General features: G+C 40.5%; 1 long non-coding RNA gene and 1 pseudogene across 1 annotated transcript; one reads left to right on the top strand and one right to left on the bottom strand.

The window, feature by feature from the left end:
- Positions 1-4180: 4180 nt before the first annotated feature.
- On the bottom strand, positions 4181-8154 carry LOC111733732. Its single transcript, XR_002778143.1, has 2 exons — positions 8050-8154; positions 4181-4520 (listed from the first exon to the last, which is right to left on the bottom strand). It is a non-coding gene; the product is annotated as an uncharacterized LOC111733732 (long non-coding RNA).
- A 1230-nt stretch (positions 8155-9384) lies between these two features.
- LOC105308806 lies at positions 9385-17480 on the top strand (annotated as a pseudogene).
- The last annotated feature ends 83 nt before the right edge of the window (positions 17481-17563 follow it).

Genomic DNA, 17563 nt, shown 5'->3' with positions numbered 1-17563 from the left:
GCACATGAAACAAATTTAGTACCGAAAAGAGCTCTTGTTTCTGTGGGTTATATTTATCAATGTTTATTAGTCATTAAAACTGATAAATTAAAAAATAAACAGTGTTGTGAATAGTCAGTGTTAACATCAGTCAGCTTCAGAAATAAAACTCCTAATATCATTGATTGCCCTGTGTGTCTCTCCCTGAATGCATTGCTTTTCTGTCACCCAGAAATAACAACTATCTAGGATTTTGTGTTTATCAATCCCATATATTTCCTTACAGTTTTTCTAAATTTGAATATATCTCTGGGGGACATATAGTTTTAAGATTTTAAGCCAATGCAATCATACTGCATGTAGTATTCTGCAACTTTCATCGTTTATTCTTGGTTCATTCATCCATACAGGTGACCTTAATCACCCACTCCCGCCCAAATCAGGGGTGTTCTCCTCAGCAATTTATGAGTATGCCTTTATGTCTTGCTCTTATTTGCTTTTAGAAGTTATGAGGGGACACTGTGAGATAACAGAAAATATATATTGATTTCTGCCCTGATTTCTGACATAGCACTCCTGAAACTTTTGGGGCGATTGGAGTGTCTTTTGTCCTCATGAGGTGACTCTGGGTGGGCTCCTTGGTCCCTGGGAAGACCAAGCCATGATTAGAAACTTGGAATTTTCAGTCCTGCCCCCATTGTCTTGCTAAAGGAGAAGGGCTGAAAATGCAGTTAATAATCCATTGGGCCTACGTGATGAAGCCTCCATAATTTCCCAGTAGTATGGGATTCAGTGAGCTCCCGGGTTGGTGAACACATCCACACAGGGAGGGTGCACACTCCAGCTCCACAGTGACAGAAGCTTCTGCACTGTAGGCTCTCCCAGACTTTGCCCTATATCTCTTCATCTGGCTGTTCATCTGGATCTTTTTTCATATCCTTTAATAAACTGGTAAATGTAAGTGTTTCCCTGAGTTCTGTAAGCCACTCTAGTAAATTAATCAAACTCAAGGAGATCATTGCAACCTCCAATCTATAGCCGGTTGGTCAGAAGCATACGTGATAATCTAGGCTTGAGACTAGTGTCTGGTGTGTACATAGATGTGGGGGGACGAGGGTGGGAGGGCAGTGTTCTGGGACTGAGCGCTTAACCTGTGGGATTTGTTGCTATCTCTGGGTAGATAGAGTCAGAATTGAGTTAAATTGCAGGATACTCAGCTGGTGTTGGAGACTTGCTTCTTATTGTGGGGAAAACCCTCCGCCTACCTGGTGACCAGAGTATCAGAATTAAAGTGTTTTTATGAGTAGTAAAAGAAACTCAGGTGATAGAATGAACTGAAAATTTCCCCTACAATAGGAGGGAAGATTGGGTTTTTCATTTTGGATGCTCACCAACCCTCACAAGTGCCTTTCTCTCCTCCTCCTTGGAGCTCCCCTCCCCTGAAGGAGGGAGGTCCAATGTCCAGATGCGGTCATTTGCAGAACTCAGTGTATCCCCAGCTATGACAGAACAGAACATCATATTACAGCAGGAGATGCATGGGAATCAGAACAGGTTTAGAATTAGATCTTAGTGCACAAATATTCATAGGAGGAGCAGCAGCCACCATTGACCAGAACAGCCCTAGACTGGTTAGTTTAACTAGGGTCCTAGAATAGGGAGCCCCAATCCCTCCAAGTGGAGAGGAAATCTGGAGGCAAAAGAAGGAGTGAGAGATGATTGTAAGAAGCTCACTGAGGTTGAACCCTCAACCTCATATGCTGCCTCATACGGTCTGACAATATGTTCTTGTTTATATCAGCCTCCTTCTCTTAGCTTGAGTTACTAGGCTGGATTTAATTTTGATACTTCTGAGTTGATTTATTCAACTTTATTATCCTTACTTGTAAAACTCAAATGATCTAGTCCATATGCTATGGACTAGACCTTGAGTCCCCTCCAAAATTCATATGTTGAAATCCTAATCCCAATGTGATGATATTTAGATGTGCGGCCTTTGGAAGGTGATCAGGTCATGAAGGTAGAGCCCTCATAAAGGGGATAAGGGCCCTTATAAGAGACCCCAGAGATCTGCCTTGCCCTCGTCTGCCATCTGAAGACACGGCGAGAAGACGGCCATCTATGAGCCAGGAGTGAGCCTGTACCGGACACCAAATCTGCCAGCACCTTGATCTTGGATTTTCTAGACTCCAGAACTGTGAGAAATAAATTTCTGTTGTTTATAAGCCACCCAGGCTATGGTGTTCTGTTACGCAACCTAAACAGATCTTCATAGTGCTATGATTAATGCATCCTAGTATTTCCAGTAATTGTTTCATTTGCATATAGATTGGTTTCCATAACATAGAGCATCAGTTGGCTGTTTACAGAAGACTCATTACCAGGATATAAACATTGCTGTATATTACAGTAAAGCTATCTGAAAAGAATACAAAAATGATTTTGGCATACTATTAGAGAAACCATTTGTAAAACTCAAATGATCACATAAAGCTTGTCAAGGAGTCTAGATTGCTTTTTTTATACGATATGGGATGAAGAAAACAGAACTATCAATAGAGCTCATTAAGGGTCCTCTTGCCAGCTGCTGGAAACTAGAAATTGGCTGCTCTTAGAATCTGGTTTAAAGATGGACAGACTTACATTGCTATAGAGTCAAAGCTTTGTCTAAAATCATCATTTTCTTTTCAAATTAAATAAAATCTCTGTATACAGGAAAGAATTATATATTACATTAACTTGTACAAGGATATCTCTCCACTAAGGGCCTAATCTAAATGTATAAATTTATTATGGAGACAAGAGTAATCAGATGAATTTCATAGTACTTGCATATGGCCTATGGATTCTGGAACTTGTGCTTTGGTAACTAAAGTTTAATGGTGATGGTTGTCGACCAGTGATGTCCTCATTTTCAATCAGGAACTTTCTCTCTCTTGCTCAGCTCCCACAGGCCCTTTCTAATGACCTATGACTTGTCCACAGGCAACAAGAGAGAAGAGAGGCACCGAATCAGAGAAGGGGCAGTGGTGAGAACTATGTTCTACAAATAACCATTTTTTATTGACTTCTGTTTCACCCCGGAAATTCTTTTTTCCCTGGAAAGTGGGGAAAAACCTTAAATAACTACAGCAAATAATGAGGAGGCTGCCTAGACTGCCGAGGAGGCAGTCTTAGAAGCTATGTTGCATTTCTTGGCTTCATTCCCTGTTACAGAATTTTTTAGGTATGTGTTTTGAAAGTAGACATGAACATGCACTTTTAAGTTATGGGACCTAATGGAATTAATGTGGTGAGCACTGGAGATCTGGCTTTGAATGGTCCCAACCTAGTCATTTATTTGCTTTAGTTTCTTCACATATAAAATGAAATATACCATCTACTAATAATTAGATAATTAAGATCTGAAATATCCACATAACAGAATATTACTCAGCCATAAAAAGGAATGAAGTACTGACACATGCCTCAACATGGATGAGCCATAAAAACATTATGCTAATTGAAGAAGCTGGACACAAAAGATTATACATTATATGATTTCATTTTTGTGAATTTTACAGAATAGCTAAATATATAAGAACAGAAAGTTGATTAATATATTAGTTAATGGGTATGGGGTTTCTTTCTGGGGTGATGAAATGTTCTAAAATTGATTGCGGTGATGGCTATATTTACAACTCTGAATATACTAAAACCCACTGAATTGTACACTTTAAATAGTAAGTTGTATGGTAAGTGAATTATATCTCAGTAAAGATGTTACTTCAAAAAAAGAAACATTGTGAAATGTAAATGAGTTGTTTTTCAAATAAGAGAATTATTTCAAACCCTAGAATGATCATCACTTTTAGACTTCATTATCTCCTTAAGTTGGAAGCTGATGTACTCTGAACTCTCCAGTGACTATGGGCATTTAACATAGACCAGAGAGGCAGAGCTACTGACAGCTCTGTGCATGATGGTTAGGTAAAAGGGCGCATTTTAAAGTTCATGAGAGTTATGAGGGGAGAGAAAAATAGCTGGACTGCCAGCTCCTTGAGGTCAGGGATTGTTTCTGTCTCGTTCTCTTTTATAATCTTAGTGCCTAATACAAAGTCTGCCTCCATAAGTGTGAATGAATAAGTAAATGAATAATGAATGAATAAATGCTGAAACAAATGAACTGAGGGTTGACCAATTTAAATGATGAGACACCATCATCCAGCCAATAAATCATTTTACCAGACAACGTAATCAGGTCTTGCTTTGATGCTGACAGTGACTGGGGGTTTGGGTGTTATACTTGCTCCACTGCCAAAGAAGTGCTAATGTCTTTGAGGTGTCCCAGATCATAATGGTTCTTGTTTCTCCTTAAGAGTGCAAAGAGAGAAAGTTTTACTCTGTATTGGCTTTATCAAGTGTCATGGCTTCATTTTCTATTAGTTGTGATGAGCTGAAGAGAGGGTTAGTCTTCAGAATAAAAGCACCATCCATAAGATCTGGCCGGGTCATGCTGAGAGCACTGAGGGCTTCTGAGGCAAGCTGGGAGATCAGCTTTGCTGCAAGACAAAGGCAAAACATTCATAAGTGGTTTGAAATTAGGGTGACAATTTTGTGAGGTTCTGGCATTGTAGGTCACTGTGATGGGGACAGGAGTCACCAGCCTCAGGAAGAAGTGACTTTCTCTATTTTTCCATTTTTACCAGCTGAGAAAAGACCCAGGAGTTTGGCCCAGCTTGGCATCATGGCAAACCAGTGCCAGTGCAGCTGAAATCTACAGGAGAGTAATCCAAGGAGAGGACTTTCTACTATGGGTTCTTGAGATTCCCCTCTCTCTTTTACTAAATTTTAAATCCTTACCATCCATAGAGCTCTAATTAGAACCCTTCTGAAGGACATATAAGTAACAACCGCGAATATGTAACTGATGGACTTTGGGATCTAGACTGCTCAGAGCAAGAGCTATTTCATTCAACAGATATTTCCATTTAGAAAATAAATCTGGCTTAAAAGAGATTTCTTTATGACAGAGAAAAACATAGCTAGTTAAGAAAAGATATAGAACATCCAGTGTAACTTAACTGGGTGCCAAAGCCTTCTTGCAGATGGATGAACTCAAGATTTTTCTGTTTTCAGATGGGAAGTCCTTCCTATCCAGGATACTTGGCAACAGTGATAGCAGAAGGCTTATCCAGGAAGGGACTTCTCTTCACTTTTTGTTTCCGTTCCTATATCTCTAATTACTTTCTTGAACAACATGTCTTGGATTTAAATCAGTATAAACCCTAAACTTCAAAAGCCTCAACAAAAAATTACTTGCTTAAGGGAACTGTATGTACCACATGAAGTAGATCATCTTTCTATCCCCTCCTCCACTTATTTCTTCCAAAGCAGACATCTAAAAAGCCAGGAAGTCAGCAAAGGAACAAATAAACAAACACAAAAATACTGCCAGTAAAACCAGCCCACTTAATAAAAAATGTCTCCCAATCTCTAGCCCCTCGTATTTGTATAAACACCTTAAAATACTTTAGGCTATGACTTTTGATTATTCTGCCTTTGATGTTATTTATTTTAGATCATAAATCTGAAGACCAGGAGCCAGTTTATTCAGGGGACAATTTGAATAAAGTTACAGATGGAATTTGGAGTTAGGCACAGTGAGGCTGGAATCAGGCTCCATATTTACCAACTGTGTAAGTTGGTAAACTGGACAAGTAAGTGACTTAGTCTTTCTAATCTTCATCTGTAAAATGGGGATAATAATACTTGCCTCAGATTTGCTATAATGATCTAATGATACTGTGTATGTAAATGAAAAAATAATCTAGAATAATCTCACCTTTGACCAGATAACCAATTCTATTTGTTTCTTATCCCTCTAGTTTATTTATGCAAATATAAGTGAGTTAAAAACATATATGCATTATACTCATATGTATACTTATATGTATAAGTGTGTTCTTTTGCCTCCTTGTTTACATAAAAGGAGTATACAACTGCTCAAGTACCTTGTTTTTTTTCACTTAATCTGTCTTGGAAATCTTTCCATATCAGTACAAGGAAAGCTTCCTCATTCTTTTTTTTTTTTTTAAACAGTAGCACAAGATTCCATTGTGTGGTTGTAGCACAATTTATTTAACCAACCCTAATTAGAAGACACTTGGATTATTTCCAGACTTTTTCTATAACAAATAAAGCTGCAGCAAATATCCTTGTACATTGTGTCATTTTACATATGTGTGAGTATATCTAAAGGGTTTATGCATTTGTAATAATCTTTAAATAACTTTATTGGAGTACAATTTACCACATTTGTAGTGTTGATGGTTTTTTCCCCAAATTTCCCATTAATTTTGCACTTCCCAGCAACAAATGAGAATGTGTACTAAACTCCTAAAAGTTGGTACTTCCGAAAGGCAGTGGTGGAGGGCTCAAAGAGGACTGTGACTTTCTTTCTTTAAAAATTACTATATCTTAAAATTTACATTTGGATATATTATTATGGTAAAATATTTCAAGCAGAAGAAATACATGGTGAGAGTGTAAAGATCTCCTTGACCAACACTCTTTTCTTCCCTACCATCAATCCCAGGCCCTTCCGCATTGTGAACTGTGTGGTGTGTCAATTACCACTGTCAAATCCAGTGGCCATTTCTCAGTCTCCATCCTCCTCGAGATCTGACATTCCCAAAGATCTCTTCCCAAGATTCTCTCTTCCTTTGGCTTCCGTGGCACAAACATACACTGATTTTCATACTTCCCTGATCTTTCACCATCTTCTCTGGTATCTCTTTCTTCTCTTGCCTTGAAAAACAGGCCTAAAGTCTTGAGGGTGTGGCAGATTGTAGGAAAAGGTAGCTGCAACAATTCCTCCCATCCCTCTAAGTGTAGTTAGTCTGCTTGGACCATAACAAAGTACCACAGACTGAGTGGCTTAAACAACAGAATTTTTTCTCTCAAAATTCTGGAGGCTATAAGACCAAGATCAAGGTACTGGCAGGGTTAGTTTCTTCTGAGGCCCCTCCCCTCTCCTTGGCTTGTAAACAGCTGTCTTCATGGTCATAGGGAGCCCTCTCTCTGTGTCTGGGTCCTAATCCTCTCTTCTTATAAGGACACCAGTTATATTGGGTTGTGCTCACCTCAGTGGGAAGGATAGCAAAGTCATATTGTAAAGGAGCATATTTAGTGTTATGGGCTGAATAGTCTCCCCCCAGCCCAACTCATACATTGAAGTCCTAATCCCCAGTACCTCAGAATGTAACTGTATTTGGAGATGAGGTCTTTAAAGAGGTAATTCAGTTAAAATGAGGTCATTAGGATGGGCCCTTAATCCAACACGATTTGTGTCCTTATAAGAAGAAGAAATTAGGACACAGACATAAACAGAGGGAAGACCATGTGAAGACACAGGGAGAAGATGGTGTGGGGGCTTCAGAACCAGTCATCCCAAGATGTGCCTCTGTGGTATGAGAATTATTTTGAGTTTAAGGTAACTTTAGCTGCGGACTCAAGTGAAATTTCTGCCCCTCCTTCAACTGCCTAGAACTTGAATTTGGTGCCTTGCTCATACTAAGAGATTATCAGAGAAAACCTTTTTTGACCTATGTGAATGGCAGGGCAAACTACTAATCACTTAGCGTGTGCTCTCTTTGCAATAACCTTCTGAAGCCCCAAGGTGCATTATCTCATTCCCAGCTTGGGATCTCTTATATACCCATGTTATTTTCTCTAATTTGTCTCATGTCTATTTGCTTATTAGACCAGCTGAAAGAACCCTGAGGGTAGAGAGAAATTACTCCTCCCCTACAATTGCCATCTAAAAGTCAAAGAGAGAGGCTTCAGAAGAAACCAACCCTGCCAACACCTTGATCTTGGGCTTCTGGCCTCCAGAATTGTGAGAAAATAAATTTCTGTTGTTTAAGCCAACCAGTGTCTGGTACTTTGTTATGGCAGCCCCAGCAAACTAATACAAAAGATTTTGCCATTTGCTTTACAGTAAGTCAAGAACTAATTTCGAAAAAGAACTTATGTCCAAAAACATGAATCAGGAAGGGCCCATCTCAGAGCTCCCTTCTTAGAGCTTACCCTCCATTCCGAGGAGAGGAACATGGAAGATGCAGCAGAAGGGGCAAGTCCCCTGTGCTTTCATAGGCAGCCACAGGGCAGGCCCTGGCCTGGGGCCAAGATCACTCTGGGCCAGGATTCTAGCAAGCAGCAAAGCTAGAGAGAGAGAGAAAATTCAAGACAGATTTGAGCATATAATGTGAAAGAGAAAATGATCTTTTCATTCACTAACAGCTATGTTTTGAACATCCTGATGATAATCCTAAAGTAGCCACAAATATTTTTTTGGCTCAAAACCATTTCAGTGACTTTTTGCTGGGTTTTTCAGTTTGCAGATCTCCTCGGCCATTCTTGTTACAACATGTAGAGTAGCTGACTCTCAATGAGTTGTTTTATTAAAGGTTTCACAGGGCCGCCTATTATTACTGTATATTATTTTTCTCAATGCTTCAGACAATTTGGCATTTATTTTACTGTTGCCATAGAAACCCAGGTCTGTAATAAGCAGCTCTTTTAATTCTAACAATTAGGATTATATAAAAGAATATTTTAATGAAGTGAAGACTTTGGAGTGCCCAGCCAGAGGACTGGAGAGAGAAGAATCTTGTTCTCCAAACGGTTACAAAATTCGCTTACATTATCCTTTGTTACAATTGCCTTCTTTGACAACTGCAGAGTGCTCATTAGTCAGGCCTTCCCAATGACCTGTGGTTTTCCATAAAGCCTGGACATTTGCTTATGTCTTACAAACTGCAATTCTATACACTCTCATCTTCTCATACCCAGGCTGCTCTCCTGGTTAGAAGGAGATGCCACATCTCCTTTTTGCTGTAAATCAGAAAAAGTCTATGTTTCCTTTAAGGTTCATAGACAGTAAAGGTCTTTTTAAAAATCAGTCAATAGGAAACAATTATGCCTTTCTACATTATGGGATATATGGAAGCCACAAATCTTCTTTCTTATATCCATTGCTTACGAAAATATTTTGGAGGAATATTAATTAACGTTGGTGATAGGTAACCCTTTTGTGCTATGCACATAGCACAAAAATCAAGAGGCAGATAGTGATATTTTAATCTCCTTCCTAAGCCTGTCCCAGGTGGCAAGCACTGTTACCAGTTTCCTTTGTGTTCTTCCAAAGCTATTCCCAGTGATCAAGCACACACACACACACACACACACACACACACACACACAATGGCAGCATATTGTGCATCTACCGTACCTCACCTTGCTTTTTTTCACTTACTGCTGAAAAATTTGAATGCTCAAATTTAGATGCTATTATAGTTCATCACATAAAGAGTTGCTTTCTTCATATAAAGGCTTCTCCCTGTAGTTATTTAACAGTCATGCATGGAGTGCTACAGGCATCATGTGGGGCCTGGCAATATCAAGGTGAGGACCACAAAGTCCCTGCTATCAGGAGCCACACTGGTAGAAGAGGCAGCCACCTGTGGAAGTGACAACTGTCCAGTGCATGGTACTGTGATGAATCAGGTAGAAGGGGAGGTGTAAGCACAAAGGAGGGAATCTAGCTTTGCTCAGAAGGGTCATGGAGGGTTCATAGACAAGGCATTTGAGCGACATCTTGAAGAGTAAGCTCGGGGCCCCCAGTAGACAAAAAGGAAAAGTACATTTCAGCATTTCTAGAAAAAGAGAACAATAAATGCCAAGTCCTCCAGAGTAGAAAATGGCATGGTATTCTGTGGAACTGAAAGTGGTTTGTTATATGGCTGGAGAGCTCTGTGTGTGTGTGTGTGTGTGTGTGTGTGTGTGTGTGTGTGTGTTAGATAAGATTTCAAGCTTTTTGACCACAACCCAGAGTTAAGAAATACATTTTACATTACCACATAGTGTATGCAAAACGGAAACAAAATTTCATGAAGCAACATCCTATTTAATGTACTCTTTTATTTTTCTACTGAATTCTACTTTTTAAAAGGCCAGTCATAACTCACTACACTGATTTCACAAAACACTAAGAGGCACTGTCTGCAGGCTGGGAAATTATGGCCTATATAATGTTTAAAGACTCTGATAGTCTGTGAACTAGTCAACCTTTCCATGATTTACATGACTGTGACCACTATTAAAGTTAGAATAGATTGACAAAAGACACCCTTCTGGATATTTATTCAGCACCTACAATAAGTCAGACACTGTGCTACATGCTAGAGGTACAGTAACAAGGCAAAACAAAACATAGTCCCCTACCTTTGTAGAATCAACAATTAGTCTCACAGATGAATTATTCGATACAATATTAAAATGTGTATTTTAATATAAAACATACCTAATGCAAAAAAATTCAAATTATGTAAGAATATAACATACTATTCCCCTCTTCTTATAAGCAAAAAAAAAAAAAAAAAAATCCCTTACCTTTTTGTGTATAAAGTTTCTGTGTTTATTTCATTAGGACAGAAGGACTGAATTTCAGGTTAGTTGAATCTCTGACCTTTGGGAAGTGTTTTGGGAGGAGTGCAATTCAGTTTCCTGGAGTTTGATCGCCTCTAATATGACAGCTAATTTTGTGTATCAACCTGACTGGGCTAAGGGATGCCCAGATACCTGGTAGAACATTATTTCTGGGTGTGCATGTGAGGGCACTCTGGAAGTGCCCTCTGGAAGAGATTAGCGTTTGAGTCTGTAGGCTGAATAAAGAAGATCACCTTCACCAATGTGGTGGGCATCATCCAATCTGTCGAAGGCCTGAATAGAATAAAAAGGTGGAGGATATGTGAATTTGCTCTCTCAGCTGGAGCTGAGACATCCACCTCTTCTTGCCTTGATAGTGAGGATACTGGTTCTTATGCTTTCTGATTCAGATGGGGACTTATGCCATCACTCCCCCTCCCCCATTCTCAGGACTCTGGACTCAGAATTCCACCAATAGCTTTTCTGGTTTTCCAGCTTGCATATTATAGGACTTCTCGGCCTCCATAGCCACATGAGCCAATTCCTCTTATATATCTCTATATATCCTGTTGGTTCTGTTTCTCTGGAGAATCCTGAGTAATACACCTATCATGAGAGAGTAGGTCTAATCAAGTTTCTGATCCAGAAAAGTGGAGGATCTAATCCTTTTGGTGCCTCACCCTGGATATGCTACTTTGAGATGACATCCTACTGAGCAGCTAGCTAGCTGATCTCTTCATATCTTAACTGCAACAGAAAAGCTTTCAGGTGACCAGAGACACTGAACAACGCTATTAGGGCTGAGATGACATAATCAGTTTGGGCATATCTGCCTGGATGGCTTTTGCCTGATTCCCCCAAGGCTGCCAGAGATTAGATGAAGATTCCAGGATTCTAGCATAAACTTTTGTTTCAGTTTGGCTGTCCAGGGAGGGAGTGAAACTTCTGAAGGGGACTGAAAAGGAAACAATCTGAGGAATTTGGATATGATCACACCTTCGGGTAGAAGATCTGATTTGAGTCCTTCACCATTCATTCAACAGATATTCCCAGAAAATCTGCAGATGCCAAGTTTCTTTGTGAGTGGCTACGGGGGCCTCAGAGTTGAACAAAGTTCTCCCACCATATTTAACATACAGTGAGAACAGTTGGAACAACGTGAGCTTCACTGAGTGTTCTCTGGAGAAGCTGGGCATTTTATAGCCATTGTGTTTACCCAGGGTTGGACATACACAGAGGATCGGATTAACCTACTCTTATTTAGTTGGAAAGGAGTTTGGAGATAAGGAAAAGAGGATTTAGTGACTCCTAAAGTTGCTAAATTATGTTCAGGAAAATGATGCTTTTGACTTTATTCATGAGGGGTTTTATATTTCCAGTATATTTGTTTTCTGATCTGTTTATAAAATGTTCCTGAGCTTGTTCCGCATTCTTTTGACACTTCCTGATAAAAAATCTTTTGCTGTCAGTCTAGAGCTTTGTTTCTCCATAAGAGATATGTATTACTTTCTTCTGTATTCATTTTCTATTCAGGTTAAGGCAATTCACAACTTGTTGAACATATGTTGCAAACACCTTAAGAACAGAAACTGAATCTCACCTATCTTTTTTCCCCTCTGCACAACTGGCACACAGGAATGCAATTTAGAACAGTTAACTTCTATTGAACACCTACCACACAGACTTAAGCCTTGCATCCAACTTATTATCTGGCCATGAACATAACCAACTAAAATGAGAAGTGAAATCTATACAGTGCCACCAGGAGTCACAGACAATTGCTTTAGGGTCTGAGAATGATCCTAATGGGTTTGGGGTTTCAGTAAAATTATTATAGAAGTAAATGAAACTTGAATTGGACCTGGAGTGATTGTTAGGATTTCAAATTTTATTTCACATTATCGAGTACCCATTATACTAGGTGCTGGGCTGCAAAGTCTCTGCGTCTAGTTAAGGACTTAAGAGTCTCGCAGAGGAGACAAGTGTTTTCACCGAGACACTTTCAAGGACAAGTAAACAAAACCAGCTCATGCCAGCTTAAGCAAAAGAGCACTTGAATGGCTTGTACAATTGCGAGGTGCAGGAGGGAAGGCGGCATTAAGCCTAAGTGGATTTCAGAAGTCAATAACGTGATCTCTGCTTCGGTCTTCTCTTTTTTCCCCTTTCACCAGGGCTTCCTCTGTGTGGTAGTGGTTAGAAGTCATGGTGTGGAAAGTGACCACCGACAACTGACTTGCATCATCTCAGTTAGTAGACCTAAGAGAAGAGCGATCTTTTCCTGTTCCAGGTATACAGTCCTGAACGGACACACTGATTGGCCTGGTTTGAGTCATGTGCCCATAGTGATAGCCAGACAGTCCAGAAGCCACATTCGGGAGCCACACCAGATCTACGATGAGTGAAGGAGGGGCAATTTTCTAACTGTAGGGGGATCTGTTACTAAAGAAAGGGAGGGGCCATGGGGGAAGGGATGTTGAGCAGATAAATACAACAGATATCTCCTACAAGTGTAAACAAAAAATTACCACAACATGTGGCAAGGGCCATAAAGGAGATGTGCATTAAGTACCATAAGAACACAGGTAAAGGAGTGATTTATTTCACAGAGAGGGCATTCCCGAGGGAGCAAAATATATAAGCAATGTCACAAAATTGAGAAAGCAACGGAGATACTTATGGTCCATTCTGGTTTAGCACTAGGTAGGAATACCAAGAGGAACAGAAGGAGCAGAAGACAACAGAGAAGGTTTTGGATAGAGAAGGTTTGGGAGATATATCTAAACAGTGTCTCTGGGCCCTAGTGGGGAAGGCTTTTAATGCAAGCTCTGTCTATACTTAAACTGATGGGTTCAAAGGGAGGAACATGATTGTAATGGTACTTTGAAAAAGCTCCCCTGACCAGTGAGTGTGGCACACAGCAATGCTCTGTACTTCTTAGCCCCGGACACTGCCTGCCACTCCTCCCCCACCTCTAGAACCCTGAGCCCCCTTAAACCTCCCTGTGGCCTCTGCCTCTTCAGCTTTAAACTCTCCTGCACTTTCAACTCCATACCATTGGGCCTGACCAGGGCGAGGCCCTCTTTCTGTGCTTTCTCCTTATCTGACTCCAGTAGCTGAGCTGTGCTGGAGAAAGTCATGCTCCAGGGCAGAGCAGTGCAAGATAAATTCAAGACGGCCATCTTTCAACAAGCACTCAGCAGGCCTGACGACCTGCCTTCACTCCTCTGTTCACTTTCCCACATAATTTCAAACCTTTTCCACTCTTTAAACCTCTATCTTCCCTTGTCAATTCCCTGCTACATCCACCTGGTAGACTTTACTTCCCACTTTACAGAAACAAGTGAATCCCCTCAACTTTCCACTGCCCTCATCAATCCTTCTCTTCCTCTTGTTTAGGGATAAGTTCCAATTTCTCCACATCATCACCAACACTTTTTATTTTCCATTCTTTAAATGGTAGCCATTGCCTTAGTTTGCTTGGGCTGCCATAATACAATGACAGACTGGGTGGCTTAAACAACAGAAGTTTATGTTCTCACAGTTCTGGAGGCTGGAAGTCCAATACTGAGATGCCAGCAGGGTTGGTTTCAGAATAGACCTCTCTTCCTGGCTTGCAGATCTACTACTTGCCATGTCTTCGCATGGCCTTTCCTCTGTGCGTGCAGGTAGAGCGATCTCTGGTTTCTCTTCCTCTTCTTAAAAGAACATCAGCTCCCCCTCCTCCCCCACCCGCCTTATTCATCTAACTTTAATTACTTCCTTAAAGGCCCTATCTCCAAATACAATCGCATTGGGTGTTAGGGCTTCAACATGTGAATTTTGGGGGAACACGAGTCAGTGCCTAACAGTCATCCTAGTACATGTGAGATGGTATCTCATTGTGGTTTTTCTCTAGCCGTTTTTCAATATCCTTTGATGAGTCAATCTCCTCTACCTGGCCATTAAATATCAAGACTGGGCCAGAAGGCCTCTCTTCTTTTCAACCACCTCTCTCCCTAGGCCATTGTTTTCTTCCCTATGGGATCAGTTATATCCCAGTGACTCTCAATTCTAAAATACAGAACTCTCTTCTGAATTCCAGGCACCTATAACCAACTCTGTTCAATACTTAGATACTTTATGTATTTGTCTATATTTAAATAAACCCTTCTACAGTGCTTACTATGTGCCAGGCACTGTTATAAGTGCTTCACAATCAGCTTGTTTGCTCCTCCTAATAACTCAGGCCTACCTTTGCTCAGGCCACTCGTCCTTCCAGCACTCCCTGTTCCTCTGCATTGCACTTCTCTGTTCCTGGGATGAGCCTTGCTTCCTCTTACCACAGGCAGGCACTTTGCCCTCTGCTGCTCTCTGCTTAACTGTGCTCTCCAGTTCTTCCTCTCCTCCCTAATCTCTTCCTTCACTCTCAGCTCTTGTCCCTTTCTTGGGGAAGACTCCTCTGAATTCCAAAGTTGATTCTGTTTCCTTTATTAAACTCTTGTTGAACTGAGTTCTTTTTCTCAGCTCTTACTTTCAAGCGAATGAAGCTTATTAGTGTTTTATTTAATTTTTCTCAGTGGCTTCCCCCAAACTGTAAGCTCTGTGAAGATATGTTTCCTCACTATTGCAGCCACCATGCCTGTCATAGGCTACACATATTTGTTGAGTGAATGAATAGATAGCTGGTTATTCTCCATTTGCCCATACTTGATCCATTCTCCACTTCTCTGCACGTGGTGGCTGACCCCTGCAGATGACAGACCTAGGACTGACTAGCTTCTGAGTTTGAGCAGAGTGTGGCACCAGAAGATGAGAAGGAAGGAGGAGAGAGGTTCCTAGCTGCTTCCCTCAGAGACTATAGCTCTTAAGTGGCAGCAGCTCTAGAACACCTAGCCTCTAGGCATGTTCGTGGCTTCCCACTGTTGCTAGTTTCTAGATGTCTCCCCATCACTTTTTAAGATTCTTCACCTTGCCCAAACTCTGTGAGTAGTTCTCCTATGACCCCAGCTAATATGAGTAGAGATCAGTTATAAGACTATTGTTCAACCAGCAGGCAGCGAGGGTCTGAGCCTAAAGGAGATACTCAGAAAAGAAAGGTGGGGATAGATGCATGATAAATGAACTCTATGAGATTTAATAACTGATTCCATGTATGAACTGTATGCTCTGAGAATAGACATTGTATTTCATTCATTCTTTAAGCCAAATGCCTAGCTCTTAGTAGGTGCTCAGTAAATATTTGTGGAATGGTTGATTAGAAAGTTCAAAGATATTCCAAGGTTTAAGCCTGGATGATTTCCCTTAAAGAGAGGGGAAGTCAGATTATTTTGCAAGCAATAGTTAAAATAATAGAAAGAATGAAATAATGATATTATAGAAATAGCATCATTTTTAGGGTCAGATGGATCTAAAGCCCAACTTTTCTACCCAATCTTGGGCAAATAACTTGACATCTCTTTTTGAGGTCAGTTTCCTTTATGAAATAGGAGTAAAAATCTCCAACCACTAGTGCTGCTATGAGGAATACTTGAGATTATATATGCAGAGCACATACCCACCTTGAGAGAGATCCTCACCAAGCCAGACATCTTGAGTTGTGACACAAAGATCAAGAGACATCATAGACCATTCACCAGGTTCTCCTTTTAAGTACATTTATCATGAAACAAGCCATTAGTTTACTGTGTCTGTTATACACCTTCCTGGAATACTATTGAGAATATTTAAATCTTCCTTCCACCTGCCTTTGTGGAATCCTAGAAAGTTACAACTTGTGCCATCATTACTCAATAAATTATATTTTAACTTTTAGAACTCTGAGCTCCTCAGGGTGAGGCTGATAATGTCAGCCTTCCTCTTTTATGGTGCTTTTATTTTAAGTATTTGAGTTAAGACCATTAGGAATACATTAATCTGGTAGCAGAGGTGGAATTCAGACACAAACCCTCTTTTCACCTTTGGTGCCCTTTGTAGTTTTTCTCCCATTCTTCTCTAAATGCCTTTAATCATACCAATTCCTATTAGTCTCGAAGGTATAATTTCCCCACCCCAACTGCTCAGTTGGCTTCATGTTTCAGTCTGTTAAGAGGAATGAAATAGTTGTCCCCAACATTCTGTACTGGGTTTGCTGGAATAACTATGAATGCTTCACCGGGAGACAGTGCAGTTGCGGGAACTGGGCAGACAAGAGGAAGAAGTTCCCTTTGAAGATATTTATAATTCAGATAATGACCTCTGTTGACCTGCTACCCAGAATTAAACCTCCCTTCTAACTCATGAGAGGTTAACTTTACTATCGTTTTAACTGTCACTCCTTTCTCCTTTAAAACATCTCTGTAAGACTCGTCTTTCAAAGAATCTCCGTGGGCTCTGCTGTCCTTCTTCCACCATCTTGGTTCTGTGCTTACTGCATGAGATGCAGGTGAAGCCACAGAAACCTCTGTTACAGGGCAGGAGCTGTCCCAGTCCCAGCCTGAGAAAGGGTCTGGAACAGAATATGACAGTGATGAAGCAGTACCAGGCCCCAGGAACAAGATTCCATACAGGCAATCACACAACTAGCCCTGCTGGCGGCAGCAGCTGAAATCAATGAAAAACCAGTCAGTAAAGCAAAACAGAGCCACGTGAAAAGAAGGTACGGAAGGCTGTGTTTAAACTAGGTCTCTGACAGGTTACAGGGGTTACTCGGGTCATTATCCGGAAATCTAAGAATATCCTCTTTGTCATTACAAACCCAGATGTCCACAAGAGCCCAGCTTCAGATATCTGCACAGTTTTTGGGGAAGCCAAGATCGAAGATTTGTCTCAGGAAGCACAGCTAGCAGCTGCTGAGAAACTCGAAGTTCAAGGTGAAGCTGTCTCAAATATTGAAGACAACACAACTGCACAGAGCAGAGTAAAGAGGAAGAAGTTGATGAACTAGGTGTGGAAGTTAAAGACATAGAATTGGTCATGTCACAAGCAAATGTGTCAAGAGCAGAGGCAGTAGAGCTCTGAAGAATGACAGTAATGATATTGTGAATGCTATTATGGAGTTAACCATCGAAAAATGAGGATCTTTTTGTGTGTGTGTGTTTCATAACAGTAACTGCAGCTTGGTTTGAGATTTGTACTGTTTCTGTCATAAAGAAACTTA

This window comes from Pteropus vampyrus, unplaced genomic scaffold, assembly GCF_000151845.1.
Source record: "Pteropus vampyrus isolate Shadow unplaced genomic scaffold, Pvam_2.0 Scaffold627, whole genome shotgun sequence".
In the NCBI taxonomy this organism is placed as follows: Eukaryota; Metazoa; Chordata; class Mammalia; order Chiroptera; family Pteropodidae; genus Pteropus; species Pteropus vampyrus.
Note: the sequence above shows the minus strand (reverse complement) of the source record. Positions and strands in the feature narration are given on the sequence as shown.